We start from the raw sequence: 7,008 nt of genomic DNA on the forward strand, positions 1-7,008 counted from the left end.
GTGCTGGGATGACAGATGTGAGCCACCGCGCCCGGCCAAATTTTTTATTTTTTTATTTTTTTGAGGTGGAGTCTCGCTTTGTCACCCAGGGTGGAGTGCAGTGGGGCGATCTCCGCTTACTGCGAGCTCGGCCTCCCAGGTTCACACCATTCTCCTGCCTCAGCCTCCCGAATAGCTGGGACCACAGGCGCCCGCCACCATGCCCGGCTAATTTTTTGTATTTTTAGTGGAGATGGGGTTTCACTGTGTTAGCCAGGATGGTCTCGATTTCCTGACCTCATGATCCACCTGCTTGAGCCTCCCAAAGTGCTGGGATTACAGGCATGAGCCACTGCGCCTGGCCAAGCCCAGCTAATTTTGTTTTTAATTTTTTGTAGAGATGGGGATCTCACTGTTGCCCAGGCATAGGGTTTATTCTGAGTGTGAAGTGTGTCAGAATGGACTTTGGGATTAGACCAGAGTTCAAATGCCAGCTCCCCTCTTAACAGCTGTGTAATCTTCCACACGTTCCCTAACCAGTCTTAGTTTTCTCAGCTGTGAGCTCTCTGCCTTTTTTACCTAATAAATTGCTATGAAATTAAATGAGATCTAGATATGATGCATCTGGCACAGCATGTCAGGCACATAGCATGTGATCAATATATATCCGGTTCCTTTTCTATGCTTGAGGGGCTTAGATTATGAACAACAACTGAAAGACTTCATGGGACCCTCTAGGAAAGAAGAGGCCAGTAAAAAGGGGAAAAGGCAGTAAAGCAAGAGGAAGGCATGGAAGAAATGGCTCGGCGCTTTCCAGCAGAGGTTTCTGCTCCACAGCAGGCCACTTGCAGGGTGCTGGTGAAACACTCACCAAACTGGTTGTTGGTTCATCCCTGAACACTGTGTTCCAGCAGCAGCACCAGTAATGCAATTAGCAGAACTGAGCTCGTGGGTGGAACCGTGGGGATGAGTTGAGCAGCGAGAGAGGTAGCACCTTGGGCTCCTGCCCAGACTGTGGGGGTATTAGGAATCAAAGGGTGGGTAAAGATGGCTTCAGAGAGACTGTGTTTGTTTGTTTGTTTTGAGACAGAGTCTCACTCTGTTGTCCAGGTGGGAGTGCAGTGGTGCAATCTCGGCTCACTGCAACCTCCGCCTCCCAGGCTCAAGCAATTCTCCTGCCTCAGCCTCCCAAGTAGCTGGGATTACAGGTGCCCGCTACCACGCCCGGCTAATTTTTGTATTTTTAGTAGAGACAGGGTTTCGCCATGTTGGCCAGGCTGGTCTCAAACTCCTGACCTCAGGTGATCCGCACACCTTGGGATTACAGGTGTAAGCCACCATGCCCAGCCTAGACTTTTTTTATTCCAAAAGCTAACCTCCACTAGGAAAGTCAAGCACAAGTCCAAGGGTTTTTTTTCAGACTTTCATGCCTGCCCTTTTAACCTGAAGAAGCTGGCCTATTACAAGCTGACAGGAGACATAGCAAAAGGCACAGGGCTCATCTCTGCAGAGACCCTCCGAGTCCCATGGAGAAGACGCCCCGCTAAGGCTCCTCAGGGAGGTTTGCCATCTAACCCTATATATGTCTGCTCCTCATTCATTCATTCATTCCACAAACATTCACAGGGGAACTACTATTCACCAGATAAGACTCTGGATGGGAAGATGTCAGCTTAGCTGTCCATACCTCCGTCCCTCAAGTTGTTTCACTAGTCAGTTTCTTTATCTGTCCAATGGAGGAAACCGGGTTTATGGGAAGACGCAATGAGATAATGGACATGCGTGACACAGACTAAGTGCTCAAGAAATGTAAACTATTTTTACGGTAATAGAAGCAAGGTTGCCTGTGATGCTGGATATCTTTCATTTGCGTCTTCAGGTACGTTCCTCCTTTTCCATCGTGCACTGCACCCTGGAATCGGTCAGTATGCCGTGCATCAAGATGCTCTTGGCCTCTGACTGCCAGCTGGGTTTGGTCCATGTGGAGCCTGGAACCAAAACCAGAGGGAGGGAGAAGGTGGAGACAGGGTTTGGTTTTTATTCCTCCACGTCCCTTTTTGAGTTCCTTGACTTAAAGTCCCAGCTCTAATAAGCCTGCCCTCCACACAGCCTGCCTCCAGGTGCAGAGGTGGTAAGATCCCACTGTCACCAGCCCCAGAATATTCCACGTTCCATAGCAGTTTCCCTATATCCTACCTCAAAGCCCCCACTTTAAATGTCCCCAATTTAATCCGTTTTCTGCTGGATCCTGATTAATACACAGGGTGTAGAACAAGGGCAGGCCTGGGAATCGGGAGACCTGAATTTAAGTCTCATCTTTGCCACCAGCTCCCTCTGTGACCCTGGGTCACATTTTTCCATTTCCAGGCCTCAAGTTTCCTCACCTTGAAAATGAGTGGGTTGGGGCTGGGCGCGGTGGCTCATGCTTGTAATCCCAGCCCTTTGGGAGGCTGAGGTAGGAGTATTGCTTGAGGCCAGGAGTTTAAGCCTGGACAACACAGTGAGACCTTGTCTCTAAAAAAAAAACAAACCATATATATATATATACACACACACACACACATATAGATAGATAGATAGATAGATAGATAGATAGATAGATAGATAGATAGATAGATAGGCAGTCACAGTTACACACACACACAAATGAGTGGATTGGACTACATGGCTCTTTCATGATCCAATTCCCTGCCACTTCTGGGTGTTAAGTTACAGGAGGAGGACACAGATGAGAATAAAAGCTCCCTAGTGAAGAGGGCAAGGATGGTCAGGTTGGCCACTAAGCAGCTCTCCCCACCCTCCACCCTTGTATCAGCTCATTCTTACCCAGAAGTCACCTAACTCCTTTCCAAGGACTTTCCTTCTCCTCTCAAGTCATCAGGGTACCAGATGCCTAAATGATCTCCACTCCAAAGCAACAGCCAAGAAAACCCAGGAAATTAAAAATAAATTCCTTTTCCTTTCAGTAACTCACTGCCCAGCCCTGGGTTAGCTGCAGAGGTCCCTTCCCAGGTTCCAGTATACCCAGGGGGCCAAACAGGGAAGCCATTCCACGCTGCCACCAAAACAATCTCACAGGGAGTGATCTGTCTCTGCCCTGGGAAACGCTGGGGACACAGCTGGCTTGCAGGGCAGAGGGAGTGACCTAAACCAGCATCCTGTCAGAAGACATGCAATGCCCTGCATTGAGATCCCTGTCACTGGGCAGGTTTCAAAGAGAGGCCAGGCGGGTACAGTGGCTCATACCTGTAATCCCAGCACAGAGGCTGCGGCAGGAGAATTGCTTGAGATAAGAAGTTTGAGACCAGCCTGGTGACAGAGCGAGAAGCCCAATTTATTGTATTTTTGAGACGGAGTTTCACTCTTGTTGCCCATGCTGGAGTGCACGGGCATGATCTTGGCTCACTGCAGCCTCCACCTCCTGTTTTTAAGCGATCTTCCTGTCTAAGCCTCCTGAGTAGCTGGGACCACAGGTTTATGCCTCCATACCTGGCTAATTTTGTATTTTTAGTAGAGACGGGTTTTACCATGTTGGTCAGGCTGGTCTCGAACTCCCAATCTCAAGTGATCCACCTGCCTTAGCCTCCCAAAATACTGGGATTACAGGCGTGAGCCACCACTCCCAGTCAAGTTTTTTGTTGTTTTTGTGTTTGAGACAGAGTCTCACCTTGTCGGGCAGGCTGGAGTGCAGTGGCGTGATCTCATCTCACTGCAGCCTCGGCCTCCCGGCTTCAAGCAATTCTCCTGGCCTCAGCCTCCCTGAGTAGCTTCGACTACAGGCGAACGCCACCACGCCCGGCTAATTTTTGTATTTTTAGTAGAAACAGGGTTTCACTATATTGGCCAGGCTGGTCTCAAACTCCTGACTTTGTGATCCGCCCGCCTCGGCGTCTCATAAGAGCTGGGATTACAGGCATGAGCCACCAAGCGCCGAGTTAGCAAAAATTCTTTTAAATAAAAAATTAAGGTTGGGCGGGGTGGCTCAAGCCTGTAATCCCAGCACTTTGGGAGGCCGAGACGGGCGGATCACGAGGTCAGGAGATCAAGACCATCCTGGCTAACACGGTGAAACCCCATCTCTACTAAAAATACAAAAAAACTAGCCGGGCCAGGCGCGGTGGCTCAAGCCTGTAATCCCAGCACTTTGGGAGGCCGAGACGGGCGGATCACGAGGTCAGGAGATCGAGACCATCCTGGCTAACATGGTGAAACCCCGTCTCTACTAAAAATACAAAAAACTAGCCAGGCTAGGTGGCGGGCGCCTCTAGTCCCAGCTACTCGGGAGGCTGAGGCAGGAGAATGGCGTAAACCCGGGAGGCGGAGCTTGCAGTGAGCCGAGATCGCGCCACTGCACTCCAGCCTGGGTGACACAGCAAGACTCCGTCTCAAAAAAAAAAAAAAACTAGCCGGGCGAGGTGGCGGGCGCCTGTAGTCCCAGCTACTCGGGAGGCTGAGGCAGGAGAATGGCATAAACCTGGGAGACAGAGCTTGCAGTGAGCTGAGATCCGGCCACTGTACTCCAGCCTGGGTGACAGAGCGAGACTCCGTCTCAAAAAAAAAAAAAAAAAAAAAAATTAGCCAGGCATAATGATGCACACCTGCTGTCCCAGCTACTGGGAAGGCTGGAGCAGGAGGATCACTCCAGCCTGGGAGTTTGAGGCTGCAGTGAGCTGAGATCGGGCTACTACTGCCTTCCAGCCTGGGCGACAGAGCAAGACTCCGTCTCAAAAAAGATTAAAAAAAAGTAAAAATAAATCAGCCGGGCATGGTGGCGCGCGCCTGTAATTCCAAGTACTCGGGAGGCTGAGGCGGGAGGATCACCTGAGCCCAGGGAGTTCGAGTCTCAAAAAAGAAAAGAAAAAAAAAAGGGAGGGAGGGAGGGAGGGAGGGAGGGAGGGAGGGAGGGAGGGAGGGAGGGAGGGAGGGAGGGAAGGAAGGAAGGAAGGAAGGAAGGAAGGAAGGAAGGAAGGAAGGAAGGAAGGAAGGAAGGAAGGAAGGAAGGAAGGAAGGAAGGAAGGAAGGAAAAGAGAGGCTAATGAGTACTTGATCCTCAAGGGTAAGGCCTTTTCGGTTCCTAAAATGACTGATTCAGGGAGGGAGGGAGAGGCTAATGACTACTTGATCCTGGAGCGTAAGGCCTTTTCAGTTCCTAAATTGCCTGATTCAGGGAACCCCAGGAGCCACAAGAGTCATTCTATTCAGATGATGACCCTCCCTGACCCTCCAGGTTTCGGGAGTTTTCATTCGCCCTAAGGGCTGCCCTTCCGTTTTCAATTACAGGAGGAGAGGGCGGTTCGTTTCTGGCGGGGAAGGGAGGTGACATTCCGGTTGGAGAATCTCCTAAAACTCTCATTTCCTGTTTGCACTGGGCGCTGGCCGCAGGTGGAAACCTCACCCCAATAAATGAGGGCAGCAGTCGGCCTTGGGTGTTCCTTCCGTCTCCCGTGTCTCCAGAACCTCGCGGACTCAATAGGAAGTCACTGCGCAAGTTCAGGGCTTTTTCGGTCCCGATCGAGGATCTGGAGATCTCGGGGCTTCCCGGTCGTCCGCCCCACTGCCCACGAGGCGGACCGACCTGCGGGGTGAGGCACCGGCAGCGCACGGCAGCCTGGGCCTCGGCCTCCTGGCGCCCTCCCAATCGCGCGGTGACGGCGAGAGGACAGAGGTTCGCTGCCCTCCCCACCCCACAGGCAGCGCCCGCAAGGCCCGGGAGCTGAGTCCGCGGCATGAGGCGGAGAAGGCTGGGAGCGGCTTCCTCAGCTGAGGGGGCAGGGCTGGCCCTGGCGGCCACGGAGCTTGCGCGCAGCTGGGCTCGGAACCCAGGGACGCGAGCCAGCGCTGGGAGAGGGCGGAGGGGCGGCTCTGCCATCCGGCTCAGGCAGTGGGCGCCTGCCCGCCCCGCCCCGCCCCGCCCCCAGCGCCGAGGCGCCGCCCGCCCCGAGGCTTTCCCGAGCGTAGCGCTCAGGCAGCGCCACCGCTACGCGTCTGCGCCTGCGCTGACCTCAGCCCCGGACTCGGTCCGAAGAGGGCGGCCTGGAGGAAGCGGGGCCGAGCCCGAGCCCGAAGGGAAGGCGGTGCGCATGCGCGAGGCGAGCTGGCCGGTGGGCAATGTGGCACTGCTGAGTGGTCGCGGAATCGATCCCTGTCCGCAGGGTCGGGGACAGCGTGTGAGGATCTGGGCGCGAAGGACAAGGCCAGATTCAGCCAGGTGCCCACTTTCCCCACCGTCATGATCCTGGTCCAGAACTGCCCTGCCCCGGGCCTCAGTTTCCCCACTAAGGAGAGGACGCATGCCGCGGAAATCTGAGGCCCTCCCCAGCCGCGACGTTTTCCTTCAGACGAAGGAAGAGTGGCCGGACCCGGCCGTGGTCACCGAAGCCTCCAGTCCTGTCCTCGCACGGATGCCGGAAGCCCGTCCACGCCGCGCGGGGAGCGGCGGTCCGGGTCCCCCTACAGCCTGGGGGCCCTGTCACCGCGATCTTAATTGATTCCCAAAGGATTCAGAGAAAGGACACATTGGCGCCTGCCTGCGGCGGGCGGGGTCCCCCGGCGAGGCCAGGCCGATGGGGTGGATGGGCTTCTGCTCACGACCGCCTTGTGGGGCGCTGGCATCGAATTGGAGTGGGGCAGCATCGGGGGAGGACAGAGACCCCACGCAGCAGGCCCAGGGGCAGGCGCTCGGCTCCTGCGTGCCACGCTCCGGCCTCCCCAGATCGCCCCAGCACAGCTGCCTGCTGGATCTTCCCTTCTCAGAAACCTGCAGTGGCCTCAGACCCAGACTCCCTGGACTTCCCCTTAAGGCCCACTATTCCCTAATTCATCTCGTCTCACCTTGACTGCTCTTCCATTCCCTTATCCCGGCCATACACAGCGGTCTTCCCTTGCCTGCGTCTGGGCGCCCTCGATCTTCCCCTGTGCTCCATCCCCCTAATCTGTGACCCACCAAACGTGCCCATCCCTCAAAGTGTAGCTAAAACTCCACTCCTTCTCCAACCAAACTTCCTAGCCCCTTAGTGTGTCTCAGTATTC

The 7,008-nt window shown here is 54.5% G+C and overlaps 1 long non-coding RNA gene across 2 annotated transcripts; it reads right to left on the reverse strand.

Annotated features, from left to right (window-relative positions):
• Window positions 1-1,779: 1,779 nt before the first annotated feature.
• Window positions 1,780-5,737, reverse strand: LOC107128364 (uncharacterized). 2 transcript variants are annotated; one of them, XR_010583759.2, is made up of 4 exons: window positions 5,375-5,737; window positions 3,226-3,288; window positions 2,364-2,493; window positions 1,780-1,967 (listed from the first exon to the last, which is right to left on the reverse strand). It is a non-coding gene; the product is annotated as an uncharacterized lncRNA (long non-coding RNA). The 2 variants fall into 2 exon arrangements; XR_010583757.2 differs by lacking the exon at window positions 3,226-3,288.
• Between the last annotated feature and the right edge of the window lie 1,271 nt (window positions 5,738-7,008).

This window comes from Macaca fascicularis, chromosome 20 (genome assembly GCF_037993035.2).
Source record: "Macaca fascicularis isolate 582-1 chromosome 20, T2T-MFA8v1.1".
Taxonomy (NCBI): domain Eukaryota; kingdom Metazoa; phylum Chordata; class Mammalia; order Primates; family Cercopithecidae; genus Macaca; species Macaca fascicularis.